Source organism: Serinus canaria, chromosome 23 (assembly GCF_022539315.1).
Source record: "Serinus canaria isolate serCan28SL12 chromosome 23, serCan2020, whole genome shotgun sequence".
NCBI classification, from domain to species: Eukaryota; Metazoa; Chordata; class Aves; order Passeriformes; family Fringillidae; genus Serinus; species Serinus canaria.
Genome location: NC_066336.1, coordinates 2,286,601 through 2,303,020, shown reverse-complemented (window position 1 = coordinate 2,303,020; position 16,420 = coordinate 2,286,601). Strand labels below are relative to the sequence as shown.

Below are 16,420 nucleotides of genomic sequence, written 5' to 3'. Positions count from 1 at the left end.
TTTATTTCTTCCCATGCTGTCACTTGTACTGTCCTCAGAAGCAGATTTTACTGTCACATTTGATTTCACAAACACTATGCAGGCATCTCTTCAGCGAGTCACAAACTTGGCAGCATCCTGCAGATGGCATGGGAAAAGCAGCCCCAGCTCAGTGGTGCTTTTGTAATAATTACTGGACACAGAAGTCTCCCATCTCCTTCACCCTCCATCCCTCCCTCCCACCTTCATCAAGCTCAGCTTTGAAAGGACTTCAGGGACCATGGCTCTCACCATCACTTCAGCCCCAAAATATGTGCCAGCATGAAGGTACCTGAGCCACCCATGGGCTGGATGAAGAAAATTGTTAGAAAAATTAATGAAATTATATGTCAAAGGCTATTGAATGTGAAGAACCCAAAGTTCTGTGACTCAGGACATCCCTGGAAGCAGACAATAGGGACACAAACTCATTATTTTCATGATCCTCCCCAACATCTGGTTTGGGCTATGGGTAGAGCTAGGATGCTGAGGAGACAGGCACCTCAGCTGGACCTACAGTGCCTTCTCCTCTGTTCCTTTTCTTCTCTCCTGCATCACTGCATCTTTTGTGCTTCTCAAACTTCCATTATTCCCAGATATTTAGCATAGAGTAAAAGCTGCACTCAGACTTCTCTTCCACATTGTCACTTGACTCTTGAACTTGCTCTTCTACCCTCTTCACCTGGCCACTATAAATCTTACCTTCCAAGCACAATGCTACCCCCTCCACCCTCTTCTGGAATGCTTATGCTGAAAACTGGGTCAGTACCATCAATCCCAGCTCCTGCTGGTGTTTCCACTCCCTTGTCCCATCCTGGTACCTTCTGCTTGTTTCTGGTTGGGCTCACTCTGTTCAGTGCCCTACTTCTGCTTGCATGTAATGGTACACTAGGGAACTTCTTGGTGCACGATGTTATGGAATCTAGAAGTCCTCATGGGTTCATAAGGCAGCAATTAGATTCATTTGTGGAAGAAAAATCCCTCAAGGTCATTCCTACAGGGACCCACTCCTAGTTCAGCAAGACCACTTGAGACAAAACTTGCAGGCTGGAAGAATCCTTTGATCTGCATGGTTGCACATTTCTCCTGTCACTCTCCCTCCTCCCCAGGTGTCCATTTCCAGCCATTGTTCTCATCCACCAGAGCTCTTATTATCTTCTTGAGCTCCTTTATTATCCTGTCACAAATGCTTGTCCAGTGAAACAGGACTAACACTGCACATCTGACAAGTGCCACACTGCAAACTGGCTACACACCCAAAAGCACACACAATTTTTCATCCAGCAGCATCTACAGAGCTGGGAAAGGCCTGCCTGGTACAATACACTTAATAAGATTAACTTCAAGTATTTATAACCATCTTTGAACCATTCTGCTGATTAGGCATAGGCAGCTCTAACCTTCACATTCTTCCTAATGCTATACCCAAGAGCCACATGGCTACAAACATGTCCCTGTTGGCATTAAAATTTTGGAGTCTTGTGTGTTTCTCTGCACCCTGTCTGATACAGGGCACATTCCATTCTCCTAACAGAGTAGAAGGACATCTGAATCGGCTTTGCAGAAACACCCCTTTGATTGCTGTGAGTTTTTCTGGCTAAAAGATCGGATCAGGCACTCAGAGCTTTCCCTACAAACCCTGCAGAAAACTGGGATGAACCAAAGGTCTCCTCCCAAAAAAAAACAGCCAATGAACTCTGTAGCACAGACAACTGGCTACTCCTGCAACTTTCTCCCTGAAAGAATTCATTCAGTTAAGTTTGTAAGAGCCAAAAGGAATTTTCAGCTCTCTTACAGCTGCCACAGGAACAGCCTGGGGAGCTGCCATAGCTACTGCCTGTCCTGGACTGCTGCAGTTCCAAATCCATCCATTTTCTATCTTGGACAAAAATTAAAGGACAGGCAGGCAACCAGCCTGTGTGTGGTACCTGTGTACCCAAAATGTAGTCTGCTAGAGCTGTGCATTCAATACAAAAATATTCAAGCATTCCCCAGAGACAAAAAAAGTCTGCAGCACTGTCAGATAATCACCCAGCTGATCCCAGTTTGTAAGGCCAGGTGGATGAATGGCCTCTTGGAGACTGCACTATCAGTAACCAAGAAGAGCATTAGGGTTCACCTGCAACAGTACTTGAGCCTGGCTTAGGTCTGTCCTCTGGAACAGACCTAAGGAACAACTGGCAGGGAACAACCCTTTTAAACCTGCTTTGCCTCCAAACATGACAGACCTTGTCTGGGAAGATCCAGGCCAAGCCATGCCAAGAACTCTACAAACATAAGGCAGCACTGATGTGATCAGGATTGTCCCCACTCCTTGGTACTAGCAGGGAAGATCTTTTGGGAACAGCTTAGACTGTGAGCTTGAACTCCATTTCAAGAAAGGTGCCCTGTCCTCTCTGCACACCTTGCCCTGCACCTCCTTCTGCTCTGTGCACCCAGAATTTTGTTCTAAGCAGGTCCAGCAGGCACTGCACAGACCCTCAGACTGATAGCATGGCAGCACAAGGAAATAAAATGTGACCTGAAATAAAAATGATCATTCATATTTCAGTAAGTGTCTAAATTTTAATTTTCCATTAACCTTTACTAATGGCCCTGTAACTCAAAAATTCTAAGCAGACATCTAAGACTAATTACTCTGATAAAATTCAATATTCAAGCATAAGCCCAGTTTTAACTTCTATCTTGTAGGTGAACTTTATAAATCATTAGCATTGCTATCCACCCATTGAACAGAACAGCCCTACAGATAGAAAGAAACATGAGCATGAGAAATCTCCCAAATCAGAAGTTTTACCCCAAGTCTCTGCAGAGCTGCTCTTGCTGAGGGGATCCCTCTTGAGGGCACGCTGCTGCTCCCCTTGATTTGGCTGTGAGAAGCTTGCCCTGGCCTGGCTAACACCCGACACAGCCTCCCCCATGCAAATCCACAACTTGCCCTGCTTAGTGCAGATGCAGAAGATTAAATTGCTGGCAGGTTTTCAGGACCCTGCCCTGGGATAGATGGACAGCAGCACTTCTGCAGGCATGCTCAGCAGCCTTGCCTGCCCTGTGTTTGCAGCCAAAATGCAAAGGGCTGAACAAAGTCTGCAATTAGTAGCAATTCAGACTCATGGAAGGGCCCCTGAGGAAGCCAGGGAACCTGATTCAGATTACAGGTGCCACTGCTGCTGCTCTTGGAGCAAACCAGGGTTTAGACTTGAGCTGTAAACTCCCAGTGAGAGTGCTGTGTGTCAGGGGAGCTGCAGTGCCTGGCATGTGGCACGCTGGCAGGGGCAGCACTGCAGCAGCTCAAGCACGTGCTGGAGCTCACTGCAGCTGTGCCACTCTGCAGCTTTTGGGCAAACATTTGTTAGAGATGTGGGAGAGACTAGCAGCACACCTCAGTTCAGCAGCCTCAGGGTAAACATTGCTGTCATGAAAAGTCCAGGAGGAACCTGTCAGCCTCTGGCATAAAGGCTGGCCAGCTTGGGTTACAGCAGCAGCATCACTTCCAGCTTGAGGCAAACCTTTTGGCCCCAATTCATGAAATCCACACGCCCTGAAGCAAGACACTGGGTGCTGTTACCAAACCAAGGTACCATCACCAGCTCAGGGTCTCTTCCAGAGCTGCTTGGTCACCCTGCAGGAGCAGCAGCTGAACCCAGCAAGCACCCAGGACAGGAGCAGGCAGGCAAGCCAGAGCATGATGCTGCAGCAGGACACCTTCCATCAGCCAGGTACCCACACAGGCACTGACTCACAGGCAGGGCAGCCAAGGCCTGGCTGATTTCTCCCCAGTCATGTGAACTGGGTGGACCACAGGCAGTGTCTCACAACCACTTGCACAGCTAAGTGAAGGCTGGCTGGCTAACCAACACACCCTGAGTAATCTCTACATCCTTCAAGGCCACCCAATACAAACAGTTGGTAACTCTGTCTCCTGTTAGTATTTGCTGTACTAAATACTAATTGTGATCCTGGACTCCCTTAAAATAACCAGCTTTTCTTTCCTTTCAGAGGTCCCAACCTGCAGCTTTTTTGTTCAATGGCAAGTGTGAAGTCAAATGAAAGGAAGCATTCAGGAACTTAAAAATGTTTTATAAATCACTCTTAAATATGATTTGTCAATGAGGACAGCTGGGTGGATTGGAAGATCCCAACAGTAGTCTTTGTGTTCAATTTATTGCTGAAAATACCCTCAGGTAACAAAAAAGTAAATAAAATAACATTTACAAACAGGAACATGCTGCCTTTGTGAGAGCATGCTTGTAGCTGTGGGGACTTAAACCTTAAAATAAACACTCCATGGACAATGGGGAGACTCCAAGACAAGCTGCCAAGATGGTGTTATGACACTGGGCAGCTCTGCCACTGAAAACTGCCCACTTGAAAGCCTTGATGAATTTATGGATGGAATACATTCACTTGCAGGCTGAGCCTCTCAAAATGACCACAGGCATTTCACACACAGACATGCAGCATTGTACCAGGACCTGGGCAAGCAGGACATAAAGGTGAGGGCACCTCATTGCCCCAGCAGGCAGAGACCAGCCACATACCCTGCACCACACCCTCTGCTCTGGGAAGAGCTGCAAGAGCACGTGATATTCTCCATAAGCCAGAGGTCCAAGGTCTGGTAGCTGGCTGGGGCATTCAGCAGTCACTGTTGGGATTCTCCTTAATGTGGAGAGAGATAGCAGAGAGATACCTGGCCTCTGCTCCTTCTTTCCAAAAATGGGCCAGAGAAATTCCCCATTTGCTTGGGGAATTACTCTGGGAATTCCAGTGTCCATCCTTTGACAAGGGAGGACACTGAAAAAGCACAACAGCTGTAACTTCCCAGAGAGACCATCCCCAGCACCCAGCTGCCTCCTTCAGTAGGCAGCTAAGAAGCTGTTTGGAGTCAGAAGTGGGACAGGATTTCCATCAGGAAGGTCCTGAGCCATACTTCTTCCAAGGCTGAATAACATCGCCAACTTCAAAGCTCTTCCATCTCCTACCAGCTTTTTGTCAATAGGACATGAAAGGGTTAAAGATGTTACTCCACTCATGACTATTATGGGAAAACTTTGTTCCAAATTCTCCATTTCATGCTGCTAGAAAACCAACAATCTTGAATTACCTTGTGTTAAACAAGGCAGTTCTACAGGGCAGCCTGCACTGGCTTTTAAGTCCACTGGTTATCCAAGGTTGTCGACTACTGGACAGCAGACAGACAAATCCTCCTGCTCCTGCAGCACAGGTACAAGCATTACACAAGATGCTAATGACAAAATCTGCAGGCTTAATGCCAAGCATTAATTTATCTGAATCCTATCCTAAATGAAGATCAGAGCCAAGAGGGCATATGCTTTTCTTGCAACATGTTTAAGAAGTGGAGAGTGAGAAATAGAGCATGAAGCAAAAATGGGAGCAGAGGATCTACTCCAGGACACTGTGCTCACTTGCATTGTTATTTACATGTTTTTTCCCCTTGTACTCCTTGTGCTGAAGGAAGGAAGGATGTTTCATAGGAAGGAAGCACTGGTGTGGCTGTACTGAGACAGGACCACACTGCTCCCCCCACCCCATGCTGCTTCTTTCTACAGAGGAGGGAAAGAGTAGGAAATTCACATTTTCTCTCTCATCTTAGTTAGCAGTAAGGGGAGGAAGTTAATCTCAGTCCAGCTCTGATTTCAAACAGGGCTAGTGTCCAAAGCTGGAGCAGGTTGCTCAGGACTGCATTAAGTTGTAAAAATCTCCAGGGTCAGAAATGCCCCAACCCCTCAGGCCCTGTTTCCTGTCACAACAATCTCAGGGAGAAAATTATTTTCCTTTAGTTCAGTCAGAATTTACCACACTGCCACTTTCTGCACCTGGGATGGGGCAATTCCCAGCATCAGCTTAGACTGGTGGATGAATGAATGGAGAGCAGCCCTGCAGAGACAGACTTGGGGGTGTTGGTGGACAAAAAATTGGACATTACCCCAAAATGTGTACTTGTAGCCTAGAAAGCCAACAGTGGTCCTTGGCTGCATCAAAAAAATTATGGCCAGCAGGTCAAGGGAAGTGATTCTCCCACTCTGCTCTCATGAGACCCTACCTGGAGCACTACATCTGGAGTTCTGGCATCCTCAGAAAGACTACAGTGGGTTCACAAGGGGCCACAAGGAAGATCCAAAGGCTTTAATACTTTTATGAAGAAGGGCTGAAAGTTGGGATTGCTCAGTCTGGAAAAGAGAAGACTGGGGAGACCTTATAGTCTTATAAAGAGGGTTTATAAGAAAGACACAGACTTTTTACCATGCACTGTGGTGATGGGATGTGAGCACTGGTTTCAAACTAAGAGAGTAGGTTAAGATTGGATATTAGAAAGAAATATTTCCCTGTGAAGGTGGTGAGTCACTGGCACAAGTCACCCAAAGGAGCTGTGGATGCCCCATCCCAGGAAGTGTCCAAGGTCAAGCTGGATGGGGCTTTAGGCAACCTGGTCTAGTGAAATACCCACCTGAACCTCATGACAGCATCTCACCAGTACTGAGCAGAAAAGAACAGCTTTCTCTTGATCTGCACCTCAGGCAGCTACTGCCATGCTGCCATTGCTTTGCTGAGCCTGTCCAGCTTGCTGCTGCCAATCTTGCTTTTGCAGAGAGATGCTCTGTGTGCCCCACCTGCTCACACACAGCTGGGCTCCAAAGCAAGGACTGTGCTGAACTCTCAGCCACATGTCCCAGGAGTTGCAGCAGTCAATAGAAGCACACAAGCAGAGATTACTAAAAAAAGGGAAAAAAAAAACCCACCCTGCTTTCCAAATCAGCTCAAGGCGTAGGCAGCTGAGGAAAAGTGAATGGAGATGATCTGTGTGTGAGGACTTGGGAGCATGTTCTGTCGTAAGGCAGCCAGAGAAAGCAAGCTAGAGAATGGGGCTTGCCACTCCTGCTGCTCCAGGAGGGAAATGAGGGGCAGTTGACCCAGATCCAAGGAGTGCCACCTGGCAATCATGGCAGTGAGCAGGGCATAGCTGTTTCCCTGCACTCAGCAGTTGCTGTTTCTCTCTGCCTACACCTCCAGCCAGCCTCTCAGCCCAGCTCTTACACACAGCTACCAGCAGCCTGTTTGTGCTCTATGCTCTGCAGGGAGTACACTCCAAAGAGCCTCCCCATCTTCCCATCAGTGCTGGAAAAGGGTTCCCCACTTCCACAGCTAGTAATGCTCCACTGCAGCATTGTTCCTGCAGTCACCTTCAAACACACACAATTTCACAGCCTCCCCAAAGCACTGCTGATACTCACTGTTCCCTTCACAGCCCCTCTGACAGTGGTTACACACAGGAAAAGATCTATTCCAAACTGGGCTTCTTGTTCCCATGCTCTGCCCAATGCACAAAAGGTAACATCCAGAGAATTTTAGAGCATATGAAGGCAGTTTACAATATACTAACAGCCAAAACTCATACAGAAACAACACCCACGTTACACAGGATGCCTTTATGCAAGGACATTAGTCATACTCAACAACATTAAAAACAATCCTGAACAGCAGCTATACAGAAGAGGATGCAGACAGAAGAGTGAGAGACTTCATTAGGAATTCTCAATTGCTTCAAGTTCAAGTTCTCACCACAAAGCAGTACTACTAGCTATTTATTATCATCCAGGAATTATTGTTTTCCAGTAAAAACAGACATATTTCCAAATGATTCACACTACCTGAGAAATTACTGTTTTTGCAGCTCTGTTCCAGATCCTAGGTCAGGAATCTCCATTCTATTCCGGTAAATTCCACTAAGATATCACATGTAACAACAAGTTCTTGAAGAAGTTTCATCAGATTTTCCCTTTAAGGTAACCCACTGCACTCCCACGTGAGGCACAGGCACCTCAAAGGCAAAAGCAGCTGAAAGTGCTGCAGTGGAATCAGATGATCAAGACAACCTTGGAGCCTCTGCAGCCTCGGAAACATATCCTGTGCTTTTCAAATCAATCCAGTGGGGAAGACACAAGCCAGTGCTAAACCTTAAGAGCTAGATAATGCTTATAGAAGCAATTTTAATTAATGCAATTCTGAGAATGAAAGTGTCTGACAGATTTTGCTGCAACACGTACGGAGGGTGCAGCACTGCAGCAAAAGCTGTCACTCCCATCTGTGCAGAGCTGTGCTGCATGCAGCACGGGTGGCAGGGCTGACGACAGCAACCCTCAGAACCACCCTGTCAGTACCACCCTTGCTGCACAGCCCAGAGCTGCCTTTCTGCATGCAGCCACAGAGGAAAAGGTGAAAAGGAAGCATTCAAGGTAAAGAGAAACATTCTTGAGCTAATTAAAGAGTTGCTTGAGCTTATGTTCATCATGATCAGTCATGCAGAAAGACATTTTCAGCTTAGGATGAAGCTACCATTTTTAGAGGTCAATTAGAACACTGCAACACTCACACGAGAAGCAGGAACACAGCAACATGCTCCCTCTTTTGCTCCCACACCACCTTTACCTACCCTGGCACTTGCACTTCCAGTGCAGGGTACTTGCTGTCACCTGCTCCAGGACCCTCAGGGGACATGGGAGCAGCCACTGGGATGACCTGCTACATATTGCCCACTGGCTCCCAGAGTGGGAGAGCTGCTCTGGAGCAGAGGTGATGTGTGTCACCAGAATGCACCTTCCTCAGCTGCCCCACAGGACTGCTGTGCCATGGCACAGGTCAGGCAGCCCTCTCACATCACCTGCCTACAGCCACAGATGCTTTCCTACTGCACAGCCTGACACATGAGCCCCAAGCTCCAGTGGTTTTGTAATATTAACCACCAAAGCTGAATCCTACCAGGGCTAAGAAAGCCTTGGTTCTCATCTCCTGCTGCTCTGCTTTCTCAGAGGCATGCAGTGCACAATCAAGGATAGCCACAACACTATTTGCAAAGGGTCTGAATGAAATCAGTCCTACTACTTCTGAGCCAAACAATCACAAACCCAAGCAAGGAACACAGGGGTTTTGTGGCAAAAAAATCTTATTTAGCTCAACGCCCCCTCCCCCCCTCCAGGCATCAAGTTTGCAAGTTGAAATCACAAACCTCAAAACCGGCTGAGTTAATGAGTTAATTCAATACTAAGTAAGGTTTGATACTATGGCCTGGGCAGTACAGCAGGTCAAACTATGACTTAAAAACCAATTAGCTAAGTAAATTCAGAACTATAAATGTTTACATGCAGGGGCTTGTCCACCCAGTACTGATTAAAAATCGTTAAAGCCTACACTTCCCCCTTTGTGACTTGAAGCAGCTAAACCACCACATTCCCCACAAACCAGGGCAGACAGCAAGGAGGAGTGGTGAGGAAGTACCCACACCTGACAGTGCATGTCCCCCATTACTCCATCCTGGAGCACTCAGGAGCCCACCTGTCAGAAGCAGACATGGAACCAGGCAGTCTGCCTGTGCCTGCAGCCAAGGGAGGGCAGTGAGCATGGCTGGGTTGGACAGCTGCTCCCCTGACACACAGGGCAGGGCAGCATGACAGCTATCACACTGCAGCAGGCCAAGGAGCAGACACACAGAAGTTTCCAGCTCACACAAAGTATTTACACACGTGAGACCGGTGCACTTTGCTGGCCTGTGTTCAAGAGAGCTGCTCAGAGCCCAGGTGATAGGACTCTGAAGTTACTTTGTGAGGACAACATTTAGCTTTGCTCAATTCAACGAAGCTCTGACAAACAGGGCCAAAAAGATTAGGACTTAGACGTAGAAAATTCTCCACTGAAGTCCTCTTAAAATTATGTCTCTACTCCTCTGTCCAGACCTGGGCAGCACTTTGTGTGAGCAGGAATTTTGCAAAGGTAGCACATCCAAACTCACTGTGAAAGCATGGTGGTGACACAGACCTCAAACATAGACAGCAATGCTTAAAGTTTCAAGGGATGCTATTACTGCACAAGTGACCTCACAAACTTTGGACCAGATCCTCAAACTTAAGTTTTATAGTCATTTTCAGGTGGCCCTGCACTGTGCCTGCCTCCTTCTAGCCTCATGCTCCCCTCCCTTGGCCAGAGTAAAGCAGCCCTGCAGCCAGGCTGGGAATCTGGCAGGGCTAAAGGGAGTGGGGGGAGGCTGATGGGTAATTTTCACCCACATCAAGTCTCTGAACACAGCTGCATGGAGATTTTGTCAGCTGGGGTAGGGCTGGAAAGGGTACCTGGAGAAGAAGGCAGTTAGGACAAGGGGAAAGGCAAACCCACCTCCTCCAGGCACAGTGCCCACCTGCACTGATGTAGCTCTTCCCAGATCCATGACTGGAGAGGATGTGAAAACCCATCTGTCCTTCAACTTGACAAGAGCAAGCAGCCAACTCTCATCTGCCCTCAGTCACACAGAAATAAACTTACCAGCTTATGTGTTCTTGTACTTTATACCTGTGTATTGGCAACTTTGTTCCTAAGCAAGGAAGCAATACATTTCATTCCTGGGCTTACTGGGGTGGATCCTAAGGGGCTTTATTAGGAGAAGAGACAAGGCTGAGTGTTAAGTACAACATTAAAACTCTTCTTTTTTCTAAACACCCCCTTCTCCTTTCAGCCCATCACTCACAGGGTGCACTGACCTTTCTGGACTGTGTTTCTATGAGAAATTCAAATGTTTGGGAACACAAATGTTACATTCTCTGCACAACAAAAATATTCTCAGCTCTCTTTTACAGAAAAGGAAACAGCATTCACACTTCTGTGCACAGCATTCACACTTCTGTGCATGCTGCTGTCACACTTAGGTAAAGCCATGTGTTGCACCTGCATATCTTACTCCACCCTGGTGAGGGTTAAAGCACACGGGGTTGAAGCATCCTTACAAACCCTTATCTGCCCAGATTAGGGCCTCAGCAGGGGAACATCACTGCCAAAACCTAAGACACGCCAGAGACACAAAAGCATTAAGGCCTAAATTGCCACATTCTGATGGCTGACATCCAATGCCACACTTTATATTTGATCATTTCAAAAACACTGTTTTTCAGGCTGCTGAATCAACCCAAAGCCCACCGACTTCACAGGAATGGCATGCCTGGCATGCCTTCTCAACCAGGGTGGTTATGAAGGCTCCTAAATCTGGACAGTAAAGGGCAAATGGTTTGTGGGTTTTCCACCAAACTGATTCAGCCACCAGCTGTAAACCCTCAAATCCAGAGAGATGTGACTGCTCACAGTGTGTGCAGTGAGTGGTTCCAGTCACCACCAGGAGAAGGCTGCCAGCCCCTGTTACCCTGGCAAACACACAGGGAGATTAATCACACCTTTGGTGGCTACCAAGGGAAGAGGAGATCAAGTTAAAAGACTAAAGCCCTAGAAAGATTCAGCCCATTGAAAGCAGAGAAAATAACAGTATGGAAGGACGAAGCCAACTACGGGCTTTGGGAATGCAAGAAGTGCTGGCAAGCAACACCTGCTCATCAGCTGCCACCAAGACATTCATGCTCTCTACTTCACGTGTGCAAATACAAGCATTACCCAAGGCAAAAAGTCTGTACAGCAGGCCTTAGACATGTGAAGATGAATGTCACCATGCCATAACCATCACAACAAAGGTTCTCCATTTCAACAGATTTTAAGGGCTCACATGATCTGCAGTTCACTATTCAGTGTGAAACATATTACTGCTACGAATCATCACCCTTGTGGGAATCTTCCAATAAAAACGACCTCCTAGTGAGATTATATGCTTCATTTTAGTGTAACAATTGTATCAAAATTGTCCTTCTTTGTCATTTTGCTCAGTAACGCCAGCCATACTTTCTGAAGAACTCCCATGAGAAAAGAGGCCTCTGGTTCCTCACCAACTGCAGCCCACGGAGGGAAGGAAATGTCTCATGGAGGACATGCCCAGCCCCAGAGTCCCTGGGCACAACACTCTGGTAAGGTCATGCTCAAAGATGTAATCACCAACCCATTCGAACACACAAAATAATGTGGCCTAGACTGCAAGGAATACTGGGCTTTTAAATATTATCATTTCTTGTAACAGCCACATTTGAGAGTTCTCTTTTTTAACATGAGTTATTTTTGCCTACAATTCCTAGCCTCGTATTAAATAAAGAAAATCAGTAACTTCCTCTCAGTTGGGCAATCTTCCGAACACAGAGACAGCCAGAAGGCAGGCAAAAAGTCTGCACTCTTGTAACTTATTTTTACTTCTTAGGAAGTCAGCCTTGGTCAGATTGGCCTGTACTGGAGTGCAGAAACTCTATTATTTCATAGTATTATGAGGAAGCTGAAGTTGAAGAACTACCTATATCAGGAGACATTACTTAATGGGGACCTGACTACTCTTGAATTGTGCTGCCCTCTCACACTCCCTTTACCCCAACTCATTCCTTCCCCCAGGAACTTTCAGACAGATCCCGAAGAAACGCAGCAATCAGCTCTCTATGTCCTCCTCGCAGTGCTACAGAGGGCTGGCTGTTCTGAGCAGCCCCAGGGGTCCAGGCACGATGCCGGTGAGGGGGTCCCATGCCCAGGAGGGGTCCCCTGGGGCTCCTGGGGTATCAGCCTGGCAGGCACTGCTGACAGCTTTGTGCAGTCCCTACTGCTGCAGAGCCGATCCAATGGATCCAATGGAGGAATTACTCTCCTGCAAGTGCCGCAGATGCGAAGCAGCCACAGAGCACGCTGTCCCTGCCGAAATGTGCCAGCTGGTACTGGCTGCACAAAGTGACCAGAGCGCAGAGCTGCCGGTTCCGTCCTCGCACAGACTGTAACACTGGGGAACGACGCCTCCCCCCAGTGTCCCGCAGGTCAGCAGATGCATACCTCTGCCATGAGGCTGTAGGCATGTGGGAAGTTACTGCATTTTTTCCCTCTAAACACGGAATGCCACAGACGATTCCAGGTTGTAAAAATCCCCCTTCCCACTGTCATCACCGCGGTGAGAGGCGCTCACCCTCCCCAGCGGCTCTCGACAAGCAACAACCCCAACACACGCGGCAGCGATGAGCACTCCTCACCCCGATTTTTGTGGAACATTTTAAAGAGAATTTACGCAGCAGTAAAAACCTAACCCCACCGCACCTAACTCAAATGTGCTGATTAGTTGGGATGGTAACTTTAACTCGCGTTTAATTGGTTTAAAGGCTTCAGATGTAGCATTACAAAGGGGAAAAAAATGCAGACATGCAATGAAAGCGCAATCACCAAGGACAACAAGCAAAGGTTTGCTGTGCCACTGGCTTCACATGCCAGCACATGGGACACCTGACAAAGCCAAATGAGGGAAGTTTCAGAAATTCCCGAAAGAGGCAAAAAAAAAGTTTCACAGTGCTCCCTCAATTAATTCCCTCACGACGGGGGAGCAAAGAAGACTGAAGTGATTAACGAAGTCAGAGCATCAGAAAAGCATACATATAAAAGAACGTTATTAATTATATTATAAACGTGGGCGGGCTGGGAAAGAAGGGGGAATTCAGGAAAAATAAGCAACAGGAAAGGGAGTATGTGGCTGCAGTAAGGAAAAAAAAAATGGTTATCCACAGAAAACGCGTTAAGCGCCTGGAAACCTCCGAAATCTCAACCAAGCCGCAGCCAATGGAGTTAGGAACTTCCTTGCGGGCAGCTCTCTACAGCGAGGACCGGTGGGACCGTGCCCTTCCCGGGCGGGGACGGGGCCGATCTCCGCTCAGGAAAGCGGCTGTTCCGGTCCCGTCGGAAGGAGCCCGACGGCGGCTCCATTTCCGAGCGGGAGCCGAGGCCCCGGCGGGCGCCTCAGGGCCGGGTCTCCCGCGGGGGGTCCCCGCCGCCGCCGCCACCGCGGGCGACCCGGCCTTGAGGCACCCGCTCGCCCGCACGGAAAGGGACGGGAAAGGCGGCGGCGGTCAAAGACAAAGCGGATGCCTCGAATTCCTCCCCGCCCCGCCGGTCTGCGGCACCCCCCGCCCTCCGCCCCTTCATCGCCCACCTCTGCCTACCTGGGCAGCAGGAGCGGCCAGGCTTCGCTCCCTCCCAGCCCGGGCTTGGGCAGCCGCAGCCCGCGAGGGGCTCCGGGGCTCGGGCGGCGGGTGCGGGCGCTGACAATGAGGGGAGGGACGCGGTACCGGGCGGTGCTTGACGTCACGGGAGCGGGCGGGGGCTGGCGGCCCGGCCCGGCCGCCGTGCGGCTTCGCGGCGCCCGCCCCCGGCCCTGGAGAGGGCGGGCAGGCCCCGGCCGCCATTTTGGGGGGGCCGAGGGCGCTCGGGGCGGGGAGGGGAAAGTTTCCGCAAGGCCCCGGCGCGGAGCTGGGCGCGGTTGGTGTGGCGGATGGGCGCAGTGGAGGCGCTGCTGTGGCTGCTTTCACGGTGGGTTCGTGCTGCAGAGCCTGCCGGATAGCCCCTTCTAACCCGGCCCGGGCTGCCGCTGCCTCGGGGCTTTGGTGTCGGGGCAGGCGGTGCCGGTCCCCGCTCGTTAAAAGCAGGGCAGAGCCCCGTGCCAGGTGGCACAGCGAGGTTTTGTCCTTCTCTCCCGCCGCATCCCCCCTTTAGTGCCATCTCTTGGAGAGTGTGGGACTTGGTGGTCGGTCCAGCTGTGGTTGGTTCCACCTCTGGTATCAGCAGCCCGGGGATGCCGAGATGGGATCAGAGACGAGAGACCTCCCCCATCCATCATTGACCGGAGAAGTTGCTCCCGGTGCCGCTGAGCGGGAGCAGAGCCCCGGGAGTGCGGGTGGCGCGGAGAAGGACGCCGGGAGCTGCCCGGTGCTCTGCAAGCATCGCGCTGCCCTTGCCGGTGAGCAATTCCGGCCTCCCGGCCAGGCTGGGACAGGCTGGGAGCCCACTGGCCACTGTGGGGGAAAAAGGAGAGCTGCCTCCTCACCTTGTAACAGCCCTCATTCCACTTTCTGTACTTTTGTCTGCACCTTCCACTGACTGCACTAAGTCCCCATCATTAAAAATATTAAAGAAAAAAATTGCTGTATCTTAGTTTTCCTCTACATCATTTCCTTTCACTGGACAGAAATTTCTGAGTGTCTAAACTCACACCACTAAGCTTTTTTCTTCAAAATACCAGCCTGGGCAGTGGCAGCCCTTGTTGCCACGTGCACTGTACCACCAGCCGCAGCTATGCTGCTTCTGCATGACACAGAGCAGGCAGCTTGTCTCTCACTTGGATCCACAGATTTGGCATTTCTCATTTCCTGGGTTTCTATTCACTCTCTTCCTCACACTGCAGACCCCACCCAGCAGCTGGTTCAGTTGCCACCTTGGTGAGGGGCTTCTTTCTCCTCCCTTATCAGCTCAGCTCAGTTGGTTTCCTGTCACCTCCCTCCATCACTCATGCTGGGTAGGTCAGGACTTTACCTCACACCCTGTGCTTTCCCTCCAGCTGCAGCTCCGTTCACCTTGCCAGTGCTGCTGGCATCTGGTGGCACAGGAGGCTGAGTCCTTAGTGAGCTCTTGTTTGCACTGCTGCACGATGAGGACTCACCAAAGCATGGTTGCAATGCTTATGTCTTGGATTGGAAGCGTGGGTGCTGGGTTTCCAAAACCCAAAGTAGGGTGCCAGCACCACTGGTAGAAAACTCTTCCCCCAGATGTCCCCACAATGACTGATAGAAAAACTGCATAGTTCCAAGGGAGTGTGGTGTAAGTAATGTGGGCAGGTGTGACCAGAGATGATGGGCAAGGAGAGATGACAAACACAATAAAATCACAAATGATCTGGGGAAGCAGCAGAAGCTGTCAGTGTGTCTGACAACAGAGGATCCATATGGGTGTAGTAGCTTTAAACAAATACAAGGAACTCGTGCATCTTATGCACAGCTTGATAACGTGAGAAGTAGATTGCTCTAGAATGCCATGAACACCAGAGGCATGAGATTCAAAAGGGATTAGCCAAGCTTACAGAGAGCAGATTTCTCTGGGGTTATTTAAAATGTCTATCTGAATCAACTTCCAGTTCATAAAGTCCCTGAACTGACTCTTCAGGTATTCTGTACTCCCTCTGTTTGTATGGTGAGTTTAAGTGAGGTGTCTGAGTTGATCTTGCTGCTGATGATAATACATGCAGTTGTATGTCCCTCCTAAAATTACTTGTGTATGTGCTGCTTCTTCTGCACCAGTTCTGGCATTTGTTCTGTTTATCAAACTGGCAGACAACTAACTCAGAGTCAATACTTCTCTGGCTCTAGTGAGTTGTATTAGCCCACGTTTTCTAAGCCAGTGGTTCTTGCTTCTCTCTGCACACCAGAAATTGAGATTTTCCTGTTATTTCCTGATTCCAGGTGTTTGGTTTTAAAGCATTTAGGAGATCAGAGTCATTATAAGATCCTGATATTTGTTGAATTAATTTCTAACAGCTCCTGACTGAGCTGGAGCCTTGGTTGTGCTAGAAGCCACACAGAGCTTAGGAACAGTATTAAATTCACAGGATGCAGGGAAAAAGAAACAGAATCATGCTTGTGTAGACAGAAGTGCTGCATGGCTTGCTAGTCTCACATCA

General features: G+C 49.0%; 1 protein-coding gene across 1 annotated transcript in view; it reads right to left on the bottom strand.

The window, feature by feature from the left end:
• The window catches only part of LUZP1 (leucine zipper protein 1), a 31,911-nt gene extending 17,897 nt beyond the window's left edge, over positions 1-14,014 (bottom strand). The window contains exon 1 of the mRNA XM_018922521.3: positions 13,914-14,014. The gene's annotated coding sequence lies outside the window, so the exon portion shown is untranslated. The remainder of the gene's footprint in view (positions 1-13,913) is intronic.
• Between the last annotated feature and the right edge of the window lie 2,406 nt (positions 14,015-16,420).